Consider the following 18818-nt stretch of genomic DNA (forward strand, 5'->3'; position numbering starts at 1 on the left):
GGCAGGGGACAGAGGCCACAGTGGGCAGCACAGAAATGGAGTCTAAGGCCCAAGTGTGAGCTTCCCAGGAGCAGCTTGGACGGAAAGTTGCTCATGCTTTCAAACAAGGCTCAGGTCCCCTTCCTGCAGGCATAAGCCTTCCAGGGTGGGGGGGGGCCCAAAGCCATTGGCGCCCCGCACCTCTCCTTATGGGTACAGCCCAGCACCTGGCGCGGCATAGCTGGGACAAGACCAGGCCCCACTCGGCCCTCTGCTGCATGGCCCTGGGGTCCTCTATGTTAACAGGATGAAACCAAGGCCCCGAGAGGCTGAGTGACTAGCCCAACATCACACAGCTCTGAGCCACAAAGTGAGAGTCACTCTGACCAGGTTGGCCTCCAACCCGTCCCAGGGCCTTAACTGCCTACCCCCCACCACCCCACCAGGACGCTTGTCGCCGCTCGGCCAGGCTGGCCAGGTCCGTTGATTCAGCTCGGACTAAATACATCCCACCCCCAACCCTCAGCAACCCTTTTCTTTTCCACTGTGCTGTGATGCTGTTGGTGTCCCCATTTTACAGACGAGGACCTTGAGACAGAGAAGTGAAGTTGCTAGTATGGGGCGGCCCCCCAGACCTGGGATCTGAACCTAAACTGGCTTCATCCAGAGCTTTTCCCTCTGGGCGCCTGAGGGGACAGAGTCCAGGGCGGTGCTCAAGTGACCCAGGGACTAAGGATAACAGTCAGATCCTGACAAGCATCTTCTGCGTGCTGGGCACATCACAAAACTCTCTTCCCCCAGCCCTAAGGCAGGGACTGTTTACCAAACCCATTGTATGGAAGGAGAAATCGAGACCTTCATGATTGTCAGAGGAAGTCCGCTGGCTCCTGCCGCTCCCGGTGCCCCTTGGACCCCAGCCTCCCCCCGGGGCCCCGAGGTGCTGAGAGAGGCCAGCATGCTGGGTGACCTTGAGCAGTTTGCTCGTCCCTGAGCCTTGGTGCCCCAGCCTGGCCGCAGACTGTGACTGGGAGCTCTGAGTGGCCCCCGTCACCTCCCAGAGTTCAGCCCTAGGAGAGAAATGCCAAGCCCCTGGTCACCCCCAGCCCGGGACCAGATCCACTGGGCTGAGGCCCCTGACACTCCGGCTGACAAAAGAGAGAGTCCGACCCCAGCCTCCAGCCGGGGACAAATCTTGTGGGCTGTCGTGGGGGAAGGGGTCTCTGCACCCCCCGCCAAAGCTCTGCTCAGATAAATCACAGAGCGGGCACTGCCGACTGGGCACTTGGTTCCATGTGGCACCTGCTGGCCCAAGTTCCTGAAAACCCCACAGTGGGAGGTAGGGTCAGGGAGAAGAGCACCCCCCTGCCAGGTGTGGTCACAGTGGCCCCTGAGAGAGGTCCCAGTGAGAGGCTGCAAACGCTCCCCACAACCCCGCCCCCCACCATCCCTCCACCCCAGAATCCACTCGGCTCTTGGCCGCACCTCGCAGGGGATATAAGAGCATGTGGGTTGAAAGCCGTGATTTTGAACAGCAAGAGGCCCACGACCCAGGCCAGCAAATGGGCACACCCCCCCACCCTGCTCATGCTCCTGGGCACCAGAGTCACCCCAACCTTCACGCACCATCCCACTCTCCATCTTAATCCCCCCAACAAGAAGATGGATTTGCCAAAGCCAAACGCATGCATGATTGTCATCCAGCTGTATTTTTATGGGAAAATGTAGGACTTGGCTGAAAGCTCATCTACTTTGAGTGTGTCTGTGGGCGTGCGTGTGTGTGTGCGTGAAGACAGGGAGGAAACACTCCGACATTTAACACCCTTACTCCTGGCCTGCTGCCAGCCAGGGGCTGCCCCCTCCCTGGCACCCGTGGCCGCAGTCACAGCTCCTGGGAGCTGCCAGCCTCCGGTGGGCAGAACCCAGGGGCCGCTGCTGAAGACCCCTCGTGGGGCAGCCCCACAACAGGGGATGACCCAGCTCAGAATGTCCAGAGTGCAAGGTGGAGAGGCCCTGCCCCAGCCCGTGGGAACATGAGGGGTTTTTCTCTGCTTCCGTTAGCTCCCCAGATTTCCTGACGGGAAGTGACCTGCAGTGCCGCCAGAGGACAGAGCTGAGGTCACAGCCCGGAGCCCCACCTGCTGCGTGCCCCGGGCAAGAGTCCTTCCTCTCTGGTCCCCAGCAGCGGCCAGGGGGTGCACACGATGCCTCCGCCCACCCCTGCGACCCTGGGAGGGTTCGGTGGGATGATGCCTGCCGAAGGCCCAGCGTGTAGGAGGCCCTCGGTTCAGGAGAAGCAAGCTGATGTTTGTGTCACTAGGACAAATGACTGTGACAGTGTCCATGCCCAAGTGTCAACCATACCCAGGGCTGGGCCAGCAGGTCACACAGAATCAGTAAGGTTCCCCACCACCACCACCACCACAGCCTTTTGAGAGAGGCATGATGATCTCCCATTTGGCAGGTGAGGAAATTGAGGCACAGAAAGATTAGGCAAATTGCCTGATGTCACACAGCAAGTAAGTGGCAGGGGACGGATGAAGATCCTTGCTTCCCAGCCCAACCGCTGGCTCCCTCCCTGCCTCCAACACCAGAATAGGGTCAATTTCCAGCTGAGTTTTCCCCATTGTCTTCTCTAAAACTTGGTACGATAAGTCTTTGCCGGAATTCAGATGATTGCTAAAATGACAGATGCCCCCTTAGACTTGGCCACCATTTTCCTGCCAAGGGTCCCCCTTTAGCCCAGTTCCCAGAGAGGGCCCAAGACCGCTGGGGGCTCCTCAGCCCCTCCTGCCCTGAACCAACTTCAAAACCCTCCGTGTCTGCAGCCCTGCTTTGATTTCAGGCATTTTATGGGCATGAAATCCAAGCCTTGGTCCTCCTAAAGATATTGAGCTCCTTGGGAGTGGAGTGGCTTTGTGGGGCCACTGGACAGGCCACGGGCCAGGGACTGGGGCTCTGAAGGGGTCCAAGGCCGGGAAGGGCTAACTCCCTTTAGGATTTAGGGCTGGGTTCTGGGAGAGCAGGACGCCGGGCCCACTGTCTTAGTCAGCACCTACGGGCCGGGTGCCCCGCCAGCCCAGGACCAGCTTTGTCTCTGCACAAGTCATCTCACGTCCAGAGGCACAGCAGAAGGACCAAGGGTGGGCAGGTGGAGAAATTCCCTCCTGACAGCCTGGCTCTGGGCTCCACCTGCAGTTGAGGAGAGTGACTTGGGTGCACATTCTGAAGAGCGTCCGCATTTGAGAATAAGCACCTGCTGTAGCAAATCTGAAAGGCATCAGGAGGGGTGAGGCCCTCAGAAGTTGGGGGTCCACACGGGGTGTGTACGTGGGCTTCTGGGGACGGGGGGGAGAGGTGATGTCTACACGACCTGATTTCCTTGTCACCTCCGCAGCTCCCCATGCTCACGCCCTCTCTCGCTGGGCCGCCTCCAGCTCCCCAGCCCCACAGCCTGAGCGGGCACCCCAGGAAGTCACCAGGGACGAGGACAGTCACCTCACCACACACAGCTGGCCGGGAGCAACCACCCAAGCTGCTTTTGGAGAGTTCCTTCACCTGTTCGTCTGTGTGAGCAAACTTCGTGAGTGTCCGGAGGCAGCCGTAACCAGGTTCCCCAAACTTGGTGCCTTAAAACGAGAGAAACCCAGGTCAGCAGAGCCGTGCCTGCTCGGGGGCTCCAGGACAGAAGCCTTGCCTGTCCCAGCTCCTGGGGGTTCCCCGTGATCTCTTGGCTCATAGACACATCCCTCTGGTCTCTGCCCTCGTCTCTACATGACCTTCTGTGTGTCTGTGTGTCCTCCCCTGTCCTCGTTAGGACCTCGGTCACTGAGGTAGGGCCCATTCCCGATCCAGTAGGATCTTGTCTCAAGGTCCTTAAACTTACGACACCTGCAAAGACTGATTTCCAAAAAACCACATTCTGAGCTTCTGGAAGGACGTGTGTTTTGGTGCCTGCTGTGAGCTCTGGGCCCTAGGGACAAGCAGGTGGGAGAGACAGAGTGGGCTCTGCCCTCACAGAGTCCCAGTGCAGGAGTGCCCCGGAGGGACAGAAACCCAATCGCAGGAACGAGGCTGTGATGAGCTCCACCAAGAAACACTAGACTCAGGGACACACAGCAAGGGGCCGGACCATCAGCACCCCAGCTGCCTGGCTGCCTCCCCGAGTTCTGGGCAGCAGCCTCCCACAGGTTTCTTCTTGCCCACACCTCCTGGGGCCTCTGCTACAACTCATTTCCTCATGGAGGACTCTCTCTGGCTCCCCAGGCAGCCCCTGTGGGCTCCAAGGCCCCTTGAACTTCCTCCCAGCATCAGTAGGTGGTAGGGTTGTCTTTTTTTTACTTGAGATTTCTTTATTTATTTAGAAAAAGATTGCTTTCTGTTAAAAAAGAAAATTTAGCTAGAAGCAGCCATAGAAAAGTGCACTGGCTTTCTCCCTCCCTAAATCCGCGGTCCAGTATTTCTCTCTCCCGCAGGAAGGTACATTCGGTATAGTCACTGGTTCACAGTAGGTGCTCCATAAATGTCATAGTGCTAGGCCCTGAGGACAGGGAGATGGTTAAGTCACCACCCCTGGCCTCCAGGAAATCACTGAGATACAATCCCCATGCTGCCTGTCCAAGTGGGGCATACAGTTGGTGCTCTATTAATGTTGGAGTCCTCTCTGTCTTTCCTGCTGTCCCTGGTGAGAGAAGCTTTGGTGTAATGAGGGCAGGACCTGGGTGAGGTGGGCCTGGAGGACCAAGGGCACAGCTGCTGGAAGGGACTCAGGTGGGCTGCCAGGTGGAAGAAACACTAGCCTTGGCCTTGGGGGCCTGCACGTCCCTCTGGGCCTCCACCCCAGTGGCCAACTTTCAACATCCGTATCCTCTGTCCCGAGCTGCTGCCCAGACATCAAGACTTTGCAGGGTCCGCTGTCCTATCCATGAGCCTCTGCTGAGTCCCCCGGGGTGCCCGGGGGCCACTCTGCATCAGACCAGTCCTCCCACTCCTTCCCTCCTGGAGCTGGTCTTCTGGGTGGGGAGCCTGGCCGACAAGTCCATAAGACATCACAGCCTAGTGCCAGGGAGAAAGAAGGCGGAAAGGGTCAGGGAGGGGCAGATATTAAATAGGGAGGTCAGGGAGACCTCCCAGAGGAAGTGACACTTGACAGAGACGGGGGTGGGGGGCATGGAGGTTCCGCGGGAGGAGCTTGTCCCGGAGCCCAGAGATGGAGGGCAGGGATGCGATGGGGCACGAGCTGCAGGCCTCGTGGCCGCTGGGAGGACTCGGCTGTCCTCTGTATGAGGTGGGAGCCGTGGAAGATCTGCGCACGGGACAGACGGCACGGGACTCGGGATTCTTGGCCTGGCACTGTTGCCATTGGAGTTGGATGCTTGTCTGTCCCGGGGCCAGCCTGGACACTGGACGGGGTTTAGTGGTGACCTCCCCCACCAGATGCCGGTAGCATGCCCCTCTGCCTGGGTGACAACCCACAATGTCCCCAACCTTGCCATATGTCCCCCGGCGAAGGGATGCAAAACCTCCCTATTAGCCCGTAAGGGACAGAGGGGGAACCAGGCTGGAAGCGGGAGAAGGGGGTCGGGGAGGGGAGGGGACTGTGAGAGTCCCACCAGAGAGGCCGGTGGTGGGCGGCAGGGAGGGTTGGAGCCTTATTTTCTAGCTGTGATTTTTCTGTACTTCCTGAAGTTTCTGCAAAGGACATGCTTCTCTTGTGCAATCAGGAAGAAACAAAACCAAGAGAGGGGTGTTTTGGTGTGTTTTTTGGGAGAGACTCACAGGAAGCTATTTCTGCCTGCCCTTAAGAAGAGCTGACTCTCTGTGCCTCAGTTTCCTTGTGTGGGGCTGCACTGCTGGTGAGACCATAGAGGACCACGGCAGCGAGGACCAGTCAGCCATAGCTCTCAGAACACTGAATGCATTTACCCTCTAGCTCTCCTCCCAAGAGTTGAGCTTCCAGAACACACTCCCAAGCCCCCAAACACAGGTGCAAGGTTGGGGGGGATTCACCACGGCGTGGTCCCTGGGAATGACCGCAAGCCCAACCCCAGTGGAATACTACACGGCTGGGAAAAGGCCTGAGGCTGTGGGAAGCCTTGGACAGGCTGTTAAGTGCAAGCACCAGGCACCCGGCAGTGCCTATTGGAAAACTACTAGGAAAACGAAAATGAAATTAGAAAGGGAATGTGCATGGATCTGTTTGTGGGCTCTTGGGCAAGCACTAGAAGGTATCAGAAGACAGCTACAAGTAAAGGTCTTTGTTTGTCCGATGTGTTCTCCATTTATTGTTATTTGTTAATGCAAAGTAGTTCCGGCCACCAAAGAAAGCATGAAGAATGACAGCCCCACTCCCACCCCAAGAAAGGAAATACCACGGGGGAGAACAGAGCCATCCTCGTGACTCACCCCCCGCTAAGGGAACCACCATCCCACTCTGTAGTTTAGCCTTCCCACGAGTGCCTTCCCCTTGGCTGCTCCCTGAGCGCCCCTCAAGTTTTCCTGAGTTTTGCACTTTTTTACTCTGTGTGGGTTACCTCTCCCCTTAGGGATGCAGAAAAATGCATGGAAAAGAAGTGTTCTTGAACCGCCATCCCTCTGGATTCTTCCCGGAGCTTTGGTTTCCTGGGAAAGGGGGCTGCGCCCCTGGCCTGGGCTCCCCCCGGGTCCAAGGACAGCAGATTGGCCGGGCGGTGGCACGGACAGAGACCCTGGGCACAAAAGCCCGCATGCGGCTGGCCTGGCTTCTGCAGGCCTGGGGCTCTGAGCCAGCAGGCTGGAGACAGGCGGCCTCCCGGGCCTCCTCACAGCCGCTTTTGATAAAGCCCCTCTGTGCATGGGGTGGGGGGGCCCGGCCGGCTGGAGCCAGCCCACATCTGGAGGCCAGCACAGGCCCGGGGCAGCCGGCGCGGCTGACAGCGACGCCACCCTGAGCCGCACGCCCGGCCCTGGGTAAACACGCCTGCGCCCACCCAGCGGCTCACCTTTCGCCCACAAGGCTGCCTTTCTTCTCGGACCCGGGCCGAGGCCACCGCGAACATTCCTCCCTGTTCAGGGCAGAACAGGCTGCTGACCTCGAGGCTGGGCTGAAATCTGAATCCAGGCGCTAGGCGATGGGGCGGGAGGGGGAGGAGGGGCAAGGAAAAGCACCTACTACCTGCCAGGGGCCCAGCTCGCAGCAGGCCCCCTTCTGCCCCGGGAGTGGGGACTTGTGGTTAAGAGAGTGTGCTCTGGAGCTGGAAGGCCTAGGTTCGAAGGACAGCTCAGCTGTGTGATCCTGAGCAAGGCTCTCTACCTCTCTGAGCCTCATTTCCGCATCTGTAAAATGGGCGGAACAGGAGGCCCTCCTGCAGTGGCTTCTGTGAGTTCTAAAGTTACCGGAAGTTCATTGTTCCCAAGAGTGCCGGCCCGTAAAGTATGGCTGCTTGGTCACTCGCTCAACCAAGCCGCACAGAGAATGTCCTGGGCCGAGCATAGGTTAAGAGTGTGAGAGACGGGCGCTCAGTGGTTGGGATCTGGAGGTGTGATCACCAGGGGGTCATCCCCCCGAGCTTGTTCTGCAGCCTGCTCCCCTGGGACGAGGCTACTGCCCAGCCAGGGCTCCAGGCTGGTGTGGGGACACGGGGTCAGGCCAGGGCTCCTCCTCTTCTCTGGGGGATCTCAACCCAGAACCAACCAAGGCAACAGCCAGCCTGGGTCCTCGCCTCCTGTCCACGATGTGGGCTCTCGGGTCAGTGGGCAGGGCCGGGAGAAGCAGCCGGGTCTCCTGACTTGGGATGGGCGCCCTGTGACCCAGAGAAACAGCTCTAGCGTGCACCTACTTCTCCTCTTCCCGGCAGTGAGGCCCTTGCTGTGTCCCGCTGCCTCCGTGATGCCCTGTGTCCTCACTGACAGGGTCAGAAGGTGGAGACTGCATAGAGAGCTCCTGACCCTCCAGCCCCTCGTCTGCGGAGGGGTCAGAGCAGGGCTCCCTGCGGGGAGATTCCATGAGAGCGGCCGTGGGAAGGGCACAGTGCTTGGCACAAAGGGAGATGTCTGAGGGGAAGTCCAGGCAGCTTCCTGGAGGAGGCCACTGTGCTCTCAGAAGCAGGAATCAAAGGCCTATCAGGGAGAGGGGGAGGGGGACTGAGCAACATCTGCAGCCAGCACAAAGCCTGGCGGTTCACAGGAGCCACGTCCCTGACCCTTCCAACAATCTGCTGAAGTCTGAACTCCAGCCATCCCCATTCTACAGATGAAGAAACTAAGGCCCAGAGAACAAAAATAGTTTATTTGCTCAGGGAGTAATATTCAGAGCCAGAATTTGAACGTAGGAAGCAACATACCTCCCCATCTCCTTCCCACCCTCCTGCCCTCCCCTCCCCCCTTGGGTCTTTACCATGCCCCCACGGTATGCCGGTCTGCCGGATTCACAGAGACAAAGCAAACCCAGCGTCAACCTCAGGAGCCCCTCCCTCTGTCTACCGCCAACCTTGAACCATCCCTTGACCCTTCTGGACTTCAGTTTCTCTCCTCTGAGCAATGGGTTCAAGCTCTGCAGCCCCTTCCCGCCCTGCGTCCCTGACTCAGAGCAGCATGGATGGCGGCTGCCGAGGCCGGCTGCTTGGAGCCTCCCCGCCCCACCGAGACGGGGTGGGGGTCCTCCACCTGCTGCCACCCCCCCCAGCCCAGTCCCCCGTGAACCTGCTCGCCAGGCTGGAGCCAGCCACCATCTGGAGCAACGGGCTGTTTATGGAGCCAGGCGGCGGCGGCCCTGGCCCTGACCCGGCCAATCTGGAAGTGATTAGCAGCCCGGGCTGGGGAGCATTTGGAGTTCTCATCAGTCGGTCGGGACCCCCCCAGCCCCCACACCCCGCGCCACCCGGAGCCGAGGCTGCTCTGGGGGTCTCCAAGGAGCCCCTTTTCTTGCAGGGCACTCCAGCTCGGACCTGCTCCAAGGCCTAGAGCTCTGAAAACCAGCAGCGTCGAGACTGGGCCACACACAGGCCAGGATGCGGGGGCGGGCTGGGGAGGGTGGGGGTGGGGGGATCTGGGGCCTTCCCGAAGGAAACCTCTTGCAGGATTGCTTTCTGGTGTTTGGTTTTGAATATACATCCAAGCACACAGGGGAAACGTGCGCGCGCACACACACACACACACACACACACACACACACACCCCAGCACAGAGGGTAGAAAGGTGTGGAGTGAAAAGTCCGGGTCCCTAACCCCCTCCTCCCAGGTCTCTACTCCCTCTAACCAGAGAATTCAATGTGGCCAGTGTCTTGGGTCTCCTGCAATGGTGCAAATGTTTGCACACACACCATCTACTTACTCTTCTTGCCTTTTTGTACAAGTAGCAGCCCACTTTACGTTCTGTCCTGCCCCTTCCTTTTCTCTCCCTTGGATTTATCCATATTTCTAACATGACTGCTGCTAATCATCATGTTAATAATAATGGCACCAAAGGTTTCTGTACCTCTGACCTCCTATGACCCAGGCACAATTCCAAATGCTTCACGTGGATTAATTAATCAGCCATAAGGCTGAAATGATCTTATTAAGAGGCTCTGTTCTTCTCATCGTCCCTATTTTGTAAATGGGGAAACGGAGGCACAGAGCAGCAAGGCACCTGCCTAGTACCACAGCAGTGATGGAAGAGCTAGGATTTAGGCCCAGGCTGTCAGGCTCCCAGGTCTATGCTCCAAACCTCTGTACCATTTTGCCTCTCCCAGGGCTCCAGAATATTCTGTCTGGATGGATCCTGGTGCATTTGATGAGGCCTTGGGTGATGCATCCTTGGGTTGTTTCCATCTTGGGCTGGTGGGACGTCATGCTTATGGGGTTGGGGGTTGGGGGTTGGGGTCCTTTCCCCAAAAGGCCTGGCCAGTCACGGGGGTTAGCATCGGAGGCCCAAGGGCCATTATCCAACCGTCCTCGTGGTAGAGGTGTGCTGACGCCTGATCCAGTCCCCTGGGAGGACAGGGGAAGCCTCATCAGCCGCCTGTTTCCAGACCTGTTTCTAGGGAAACTCGGATCCGGGCCAGCACATCTGAGCCTGCCTGCCTCCTCTCCTCTGATGGGTGGACAGAACTCCGGCCTCCCTCATCTTCCCACCTCCAGCCTCCGCTCTCCAGGCCAGGCCCCATGCTGCAGCCAGAGCAAAACTTGCGAAGCCTACATCCAGCCAGCCCCCTCCCAGATCACCACCCACTTCTCAGGATAAGGTCCCACCCCCGCCCCCCTCCCCTCCATCCAGGCCAAGCCACAGACAGGTCCCCAAATCGCCAGGCCCCCCTCACCCTCTGCACAGTCCGTCCATCGGGAACAGCCTCTGTACCCTTCATCTGGCTAACTTCTCACCCTTCTGGTCTGAGCTCACCACCTTCCCCACACCTCCAGACCAGGTTAAGCAGGAGCCTCCCCCTGGTTCTCCCTGCCCAGCCCCAGCGAATCTTAGCTTGGGTCACGCTCTTGTCCAGTGGCTATGTCCCCTGACAGAATGTCACCTCCAGGAAGATGAAGATTTTTGCCTGTTTGATTCATTTCTGAATCCCCAAATCCTAAAGCATAGTCTGGAGCACAACAGGTGCACACACACACACACACACACACACACAATTGTTGTATGCATGCATGCCGAAATGAATGCATGAATGACCAAGTTAGGGGAAAGCCTGGATCAGCTGGCATCATGGCTGCCCCAAGGGCAGTGGGCTCCAGCACTAGCCCCAGGGGGAGGAGGAGGAGAGGGGGTACAGTAGGGAAAGGAGGAAATAAAGAGTTTACAAAGCACCTACTGTGCATCAGGCACTTTCTCGTGCCAATGAGAAGACCCATTCTACAGATGAGGAAACTGAGTCCCCTTCATTCACTCCACAAACCAATCCTGGGAGTCTCCAGACTTTGGGCTGGGAGCTGGGGTGACAGAGAGAACAAGGCAGGCTTGCACCCTGGATTTTCCAGGCGGATGGGGGAGGCGGACCCCACAGGGAGTGGAGCAGAATGAACCAGAATGAGAGCCTCCGCACCCCACACCACCAGCGCAGCCAGCGGCGGGCACCCCCACAAGAGAGCTTGTTTAAAGGGTACATTCTTGTCTGCATCCCCCCCGTCCTGGGTGTTCCGCCACAAGAATGAGTTCCGATGTGCCAGGCTCTCATCTGATCACTTGACACGGAGGAGCGGGTTGGATTCTCACGGGACCTCTGAGGGCGGCGTGTGGTTGCTCCCATCACAGGGAGGAGCAACCCCAGGCCCAGAGAGGATAAGTGCCTTGCCCAGGGACACGCCGAGCAAACCCAGGAAAGTAATATGATGAAATCACACACAAGGTCAGGCACGCCAAATTCAGGATGAAGTCAGCTCTGGAAGGGGGGCAGGGCACGCACAGGGTCTTCCGTGGTTTCTGCCACGTTTTCTTTCTCGGAGCGGGAACGCAACACTCAGGTATGTTGACAATGGTCCATGCAGCTGCATTACGCAGAGTGACTAAGAGTGGACATCCGGCGGGCTTTGCCCCGGCTCTGCGTGACTCGGGCCTGAAGCGGGCTCAGCGTGGGGGCTCCGCCCACCTAGTCCCCGCCCCCGCCTACCCCCCACCTAGTCCCCGCCTCCGCCTCCCCCCCCACCCCGCCCCCGACAACCAGCCCTCCCGGCTCTCAGTGACGCAGCTGTGGTGGCATTTGGCAACCCTGGCTGCCCACAGTTACGACAGCCCCGCATCTGCCAGCTGGGGGCGGGGAACCCGGGACCTGCCCCTGCCTCTGCCTCTTGCCGCCTCCTCCCAGGAGCCCCCTCCCAGGAGCCCAGACACCCTGTCTGCAGCCCTTCCCGCTCTCCCTTTCCCCGTAGCGCTTTCCACCACCAACATCACAATTGCTTGCAGCCACCAGAAAGTCAGGGTCCCCAGGGCAGGAATTGTGTCTGTGTTGGTCATGCTCTGTCCCCAAACCAGTCTGCAATCAGAGCCCGGTAAGCATTTGCTGAATAAACGAATGAAAAGCTGGATAAGTAAACTGCAACCCCTCCCTATCTTCTTTCTTCCTTCTCTTCCTTCTTTCCGCAGAGAGTGATTAACCCCTGCTGTGGGCCAGGTGCTGTGCTGGGTGCAGGCGCACACTGCGCGGGGCACGGGCAGAGCTCCCCCGTGCTTGGGAAGCTCGTGTTCTAGAGAAGACGATGCTCGTCAGCAATGCAGTCATCGCTCCAACGAAATGCAGAAGTGCAGCTGTGGACGAGGAGGAGACAGGTTCCCGGCAAGGTGCACCTGCAGCGGCGGGGGAGGGGCGTCTGGGGCGGGGGAGTGTCTCCCTGGCGCGGGGCCCCTGCAGGGGCTGGTTCACGTGTGGATGGCGCACCTACTCGTTGCCAGGTAAAGCCGGGAGAGCATGGGAGTGGGCAGGGAAGGGTTATAGGAGAGGAAAGCCTTGGGCCCCTGAGCAAGAGTGTAAGGGCCTGACCTCGACCTCCCAGCCTGGAAGGGTCCCTGAGGAAGTGGCGCCTGAGCAGCATGGGCCAGGCCAGCGGCTGAGGAAGAACATTCCTTCGGGGCACCAGCTGGTGCGGAGGCAGGAAGGCTGCCCCACCCCGGGGAGACTGGCTGGCTGGCGGTTCTGCCTGGGAAGGCCTCTCTCTGGCCTCACTTTCTCCTTTGTGCAAAGGGACTGGGGCCCCCCACCCCTTCAGGAATGCTGGAAGGTTCTCTGGGAGACTTTTAGGAGCAGGGCAAGACCATTGATTTAAATCCTGCAGGGTGGGTTGCTTTTTCTGTCCTCCGTCCTCCCCACTGGGCCCAGCACAGCCCGCGCACAGTAGGAGCACAGGCAGTGTCCGGGGATTTAATGAGCCGGCAGGTCTCAGTTTCTCCATCTGTGTGATGGGGATGACCCTGGTGTGACCATGGGTTGGGACCGAACTGCTCTCCACACATTAGTGTTGACTCCTCACCCCACCTTCCCTTGGTCGGACAGGCCTCTGGGGAAGACCCCGAGTCCTGGAGAACGACCCTCTCTGCGGCTGGGGCAGAAGGACGAGGACGGAGGACCAAACAGTCCTCTAGCTCCAGACTTTGAGGCGGGACCCTGAGGTGCCCACCAGGAAGTGACAAGCGGCCTCCTGTACAATGGAAGGAAACTGAGGTACGAGAACACAATGGTGCAGTCACCTCTGACGCTTACCCAGCACGCACTCGGAGCCAGGCGCCGTGCGAAGGCCTCAGCCCTGCATCGTGCCCTTTGGTCCTCTCAACGCCGTCACGGCAGGAAGTGAATACCATCGCCGCCACCTGACATGTGGGGGGCAAGTCGGACCCCACCACCGGGGAACAGGGCACCTGGGACGAGAAGGCAGGTCTGGCTCCAGAAGCCAGACTCATAAGCTTGGCACTTCCTGCAGGGAAGTGGGGGTGGCGGTGGGAGGGAAGGGGTGAGGGACGCTGGTTGAGACAAAGATAAGCCCTTATCTGGGGGACAGAGAGCTGTGGAATAAATACTTGTGAGAATGAGGGGTACCTGGGTCGCCTGGCTGGCTCGGTCGGTAGAGCACGCGACTCTTGACCCTGGAGTTGTAGGTTCCAGCCCCATGTTGGGCAAAAAGATTACTTAAATAAATAAATAAAATCTTTAAAAAAAAAAAAAAAAAAGGAATGTAGGGTCTCCCCGGTCAGTTCTCCCTACCTTAGACTGCCCAGGGCAGCTTGGAGAAGTCCCCGTCTCCAGCCTGTCCCAGCAATCACAGGATTCAGCTTCATTCATTCAGTCTGTCAGTCTGTCGGTCTGTCAGTCAGCCAGTCAACAGGAAACAGAAGAGAGGAAGAAAGGAGACCAAACATATCCACGTAAATAAAAAACGGGTTGAGGGACGCCTGGGTGGCTCAGTTGGTTAAGCAGCTGCCTTCGGCTCAGGTCATGATCCCAGCGTCCTGGGATCGAGTCCCACATCGGGCTCCTTGCTCTGCAGGGAGCCTGCTTCTCCCTCTGACTCTGCCTTCCACTCTGTCTGCCTGTGCTCGCTCTCGCTCACTCTCTCTGACAAATAAATAAAATCTTTAAAAAAAAAAAAAAAAAAAACGGGTTGAGTGGCTCTATTAGAAAACATAGACTGTTACATTGGATCAGAAATTAAAATTCATTCATTTATTTATGGGACAAATATCTGTTAAATGTCTAAAGTATTTTAGGTCCTATTTTAGATTCTAATGATAGAACTTAAAAATAAAATCTCTGTTAAAGAAGGGGAAATAGGGGCGCCTGGGTGGCTCAGAGAGTTAGGCCTCTGCCTTCGGCTCAGGTCGTGATCTCAGGGTCTTGGGATTGAGCCCTGCATTGGGCTCTCTGCTCGACAGGGAACCTGTTTCTCCCTCTCTCTCTCTCTCTGTGTCAAATGAATAAATAAAATCTTTAAAAAAAAAAAAAAGGGAAAATATGGGGGCGCCTGGGTGGCTCAGTGGGTTAAAGCCTCTGCCTTCGGCTCGGGTCATGATCTTGGGGTACTGGGATAGAGTTCCGTGTCATCAGGCTCTCTGCTCAGCAGGGAGCCTGCTTCCCTTCCTCTCTCTCTGCCTGCCTCTCTGCCTACTTGTGATCTCTGTCAGTAAGATGAATAAATTAAAAAATCTTAAAAATAAAAAAATTTAAAAAAAAGGGAAATATGGGGAAAAGAGAATTCAGGGAGAGAGACCTGTAGGTGCAAAGGCCCTGAGGCTGGAGTGAGCTGGGAGAACAGAGGAGCAAAAGGGGCCAGGTTGGAGAACAGCGCTAGTGAGCTAGCGTGGTTGGGGTGTGGCAGGAAAGGCCAGCAGGGCCAAGTACCCGAAAGCGTAAGAAAGGGCAGTGGCTGCGGTCAGCTCACCAGCACCAGGGAGGGGGAGAGGCAGAAGGGCTGGGATCCTGTTTACATAGAGCAGAAGGTCAGTGACCAGCCACACTAGCCGGACTCCTGACCCTCTCCAGCCATGGAGCCAAGAAGGCCCAGCACAGCCTCTCCTCTGGGAAGACCTAGCACGAACTGAAGGTCTACTGGGTGCCAGGCCCTGTCATTAGGAGTTTACATGCTGAATTAGCTCAAAAGTCCTGCCGCCAGGTTAGTTTTCTCCCATTTTGCAGAAGAGAAAACTGAGCCTCAGAGAGGAAGGGTAACCTGCCTGAGGCCACACAGTGAGTGGCGGGGCCAGGATTTGAACTCAGGGTGTCCGACACTATCACATGCCTTCCTGACATTGCACAGCCACTTCTTAGGAAATGGTAGGGGGGAGCCCTCCGCTGGCTGTGTCCTTGTATGGGTCCCCTGACCTCTACTGCCTCAGCTCCCCATCTGAGAAACCGAATCAGGTCAGTGTCAGGACCTTGATGACTCCCTCCCTTGGGGAAGTGTCGTTCCCAAAGCGCTGAGCTGGCATTCCCCATTCTACCCTTGCAATGACTCCACTTGACAGAAGAGGCAACTGAGGCTCAGAAGGGGGAAGTGATTCTCCAAGGTCATGATCTTGTGCTCTCTGAGAGCCCGGACTTTGGCCGAGTCTACTCATTGGATGGTAAGAAAGGGACACTCGGGGTGTCTGGGTGGCTCAGTTGGTTGAGTGTCTGCCTTCAGCTCAGGTCATGATCCCAGGGTCCTGGGATCAAGTCCCACATCAGCCTCCTTGCTCAGTGGGGAGTCTGCATAAAATCTTAAAAAAGAAGAAGGAGACTCCCAAGGATGCAGGTACTTTGGGGCGGGGTGGGGGGACAGGGGCAAGGACAGACAATGAGGGAGAAAGACCTGGAAGCCAGGACATTAGCCTCCAGCCTCTGCCCCCCAACTGCATGCTGGCGGAAGGTGGGGGCTTGGCCCCTCAGTCCGGGTTATTGCCTGAGAGCGAGGAGGGGCCATGGGAAGTCTCCCCACAGCTTCTCACTCAGGTCTTGCCCAAGTTCTGCCCAAACCAATACGAAATTCCAGGCGGTGCCCCCACCCCACTGGGGCCATGGGAAGGCTCTTCAGCACCAGACCAGCCTCGGTGGGAATCTAGGCCCTATAGGGGCCTGCATGGCCTTGGACAAGACCCTCCCCCTCTGTAGTCAGAGTCTCTGCCATCTCCTGACCATGTGACCTCAGGGAGGTAGCTGAAGCCCAGCTCCCTCTCCTGTAAAATGGGGGGACAGTGCACACTGTGCCTGCTCCCTCAACAGAAGCATTATTACCCTAGGCAGGGGCATGACGGGGAAGGCTGGCCTTCAGAGAGATCCCCGGGCGGCACTCTGGGAAGGATGTCCTGGCTTCCTTGGACTCAGGACCAGTCCAGGTACCTCTCTGCACCTCGCTTTCCCACTCTCTAAGAGCTGGGACACTGGGAGCTGGACATTGCAGGGATAGAATGACAGAAAGGATCACGGGGTAAGCAGCCGTCAAGGACGAGTAAGGAAGATTCAGGACAGGTGCGGCAAAGACTCGGGGTCTGCAGAATGTGGCCTCCTTCTGCTTCACTTTTCTTTCCTAGTGATGAAGGGCAGGCCAGAAGAGGTCAGCTGGGACCAGTGGACAGGACTGGGCCCCATCTCTTGAGGGCTTGCGGAGCACTAACAGGGAACAGGGAGAAACAGGCCTAGGGCAGGGGTGAAGGTGAGTGTCCTCTCTCCCTGGTCCTTCCAGGCAGAGAGCAGGTGCTTTCAGGTGCCAAGCCTACGAGTAATCCTCACTCCTCCCCAGAGCCTGGCTCCAGACCCCAGCCCAGAGCCTTCTCAGCAAGCTGAGACTCCATGGATTTACTAGAGACTGGTAGCTCCGAGAGGCACAGCAGCTTGCCTGAGGTCACACAGCACAGTTGCCACTACTTTTTCAGCCTCCCCCCACTTCCCTGCCGGGAGACCATGGGAGACCCAAGTATGAATTGGGAAAGAAGCCACCTGCCCATTCTATGCTGGGGTCGGGAGAGCCCCGGACCCTATAGAGACTTGGGGGAACTAAAGTACCAGGGAGGGTCCTCTGGCTTTGAGGCATCAAGTGTGCAATGGGCCTCTCTGTTTGGGCCTGCTCGCCTCCCAGTGCAGACAGGTCCTGGAACAGAGCCTGGAAATGAGCTCAAGCTCCCTCATGCCATCTTACCACAGACACTAAATTGCTTCTCAGAGTGCGGTTTCTTCGTTGGAAAGTATAATAGAAGACGTGGTAAAGTTGAGAGATGCTGAATGTAAAGCCAGGGTCCAGAACACAGCCCAGCAAACCAGGCTTGTTGTTTGGAATAGATTAGTTTTTTAATCCCTCTCAGCCTCAGTTTCCTCATCTGTGAAATGGGTGTACCGGTCCCCTCCTCTACGGACAATCCCACTCAGGATTCCAAGAAGAGCCCCTAGAAAGCACTTCCTATGTGCCTGGCTTTTTTCTTCCACTTCTATTCCAACACCCATTACAGTGCCTGGCACATAGTAGGTGCTCAATGCGCCTTAGCTGCCAATACTGCTGTTACCACGGCCCTGTCTTTCCCACTCCCCAGCTGTCTGAGATCTTGGGCAACTCATGCCTTGCTGGATTTCACTTTCCTCCTTCGTATATTGACATAACAATAGACCGTACTTCCCGGAGCTGGGTGAACACTCATTCAAGCATTCCACAAATACTTATTAAGCACCTACTGTTTTAGGAACCCCCGGGGGTGGGTGGGGTGCAGCTAGGAACAAAACAGAAAAAAACAAAAAACAAAAAAAAACAATAACAGCCCAGCCCTTAGGAAGCTGATAATTGTGGGGGAGACAGACAGGGTCCGTCTGTATTTTATACAGCGCATGTTAAGACCCGAAAAAAGCAGTCCTAGTCCTGTCCGCGGGAGGAGGAGTATAGAGCACTTTTATGCGGTGTGGCCCCTGCTGAGAGTGTGCTGGGGAGGGCTGCGCAGGGCAGAGGGAGGCCATGTTGGCCGTCTGGTCCTGGAGCCCCCCCACCCCAGGGCCCTGAGGCCTGGGAAGGGCTGCTTCCCCCCAGGGCCTTGGACTTTAGGCTTTGGGCCAGACCAACCTCCACCTGGCCTGGAAATCCTCACCTCCAGGGCATCTCCTTGCCCAGACCTGTGCAGAAAAGCCGCCGAGGTGCCTGGACTGGGACTTTCTGCTCGCCGGACCTCTGTCAGTCCCGCTGCCTGCGGATACCGAATTATCATTAGATAAGCAATCAACTCTAATTACAAATTATAAATTAGGTAATATAACTCCACAGCAGATACCGTCATGAGCCCCATTTGAGGGCCGAGGACAATCTGGTGGGATGGGGTGGGGGTCACTGTTTGCGGTCACCCAGTGGCGGCACTGGGATTGGAACTCCCAGACCTGCGGTTCCAGAAGCTAAACTCTTGTCAAAGCTGGAGGATGAAAGGACCTGTCCAGAGGTTCCACTAAGCCCCCTTGTGAGGTAGGTGGGGAAAAGGGGGCTTGGGCAGGCTCAGGGAGCTGCCACCAGCCCCACAGAGACCCCAGAGCGAGTCCGAGAGGCCCCTTCCCACGAGCTGGGGGCTCTGGGCCCTGCAGGAAGTGGCCAGGGCTCGGACAGGCAGCTTTGATCTGCTTTACGAGCCGTGGCTGTTTATGGAGGCCCAGGCCCCCGGCCCCTGCCACCCGGGACTGGGTCTCGTCACCGGCACTCGCGATATTAGCCGTCCCGGGAGAGTCTGCTGCCCCAGGGGCTTGGCCCCATTTCCTCCAGCCTGGCCCTTGCCCTGCCCCCTGGCCTCAGCCCCTGGGAACAGGGCAGGAGGGTCCCCCCAGGCCAGACGCCCTTATGGAGGGGCCTCCTTGCAGCTCCTCTGTAAATGCAGAGCCAGCTCGGCCCCAGGGGAAGGAGGAAGGAGGTCTGCCTGGCGGTGGCAGCTGCTGGGAGCCCACTCCCCAACTCTTCCCGGCT

General features: G+C 57.7%; 1 long non-coding RNA gene across 1 annotated transcript; it reads left to right on the forward strand.

The window, feature by feature from the left end:
- The first annotated feature begins 11618 nt into the window (after window positions 1-11618).
- Window positions 11619-13798, forward strand: LOC116594831. The gene is made up of 3 exons (XR_004287435.1): window positions 11619-11924; window positions 12019-12324; window positions 12923-13798. It is a non-coding gene; the product is annotated as an uncharacterized LOC116594831 (long non-coding RNA).
- Window positions 13799-18818: the final 5020 nt, after the last annotated feature.

Source organism: Mustela erminea, chromosome 7 (assembly GCF_009829155.1).
Source record: "Mustela erminea isolate mMusErm1 chromosome 7, mMusErm1.Pri, whole genome shotgun sequence".
Taxonomy (NCBI): Eukaryota; Metazoa; Chordata; class Mammalia; order Carnivora; family Mustelidae; genus Mustela; species Mustela erminea.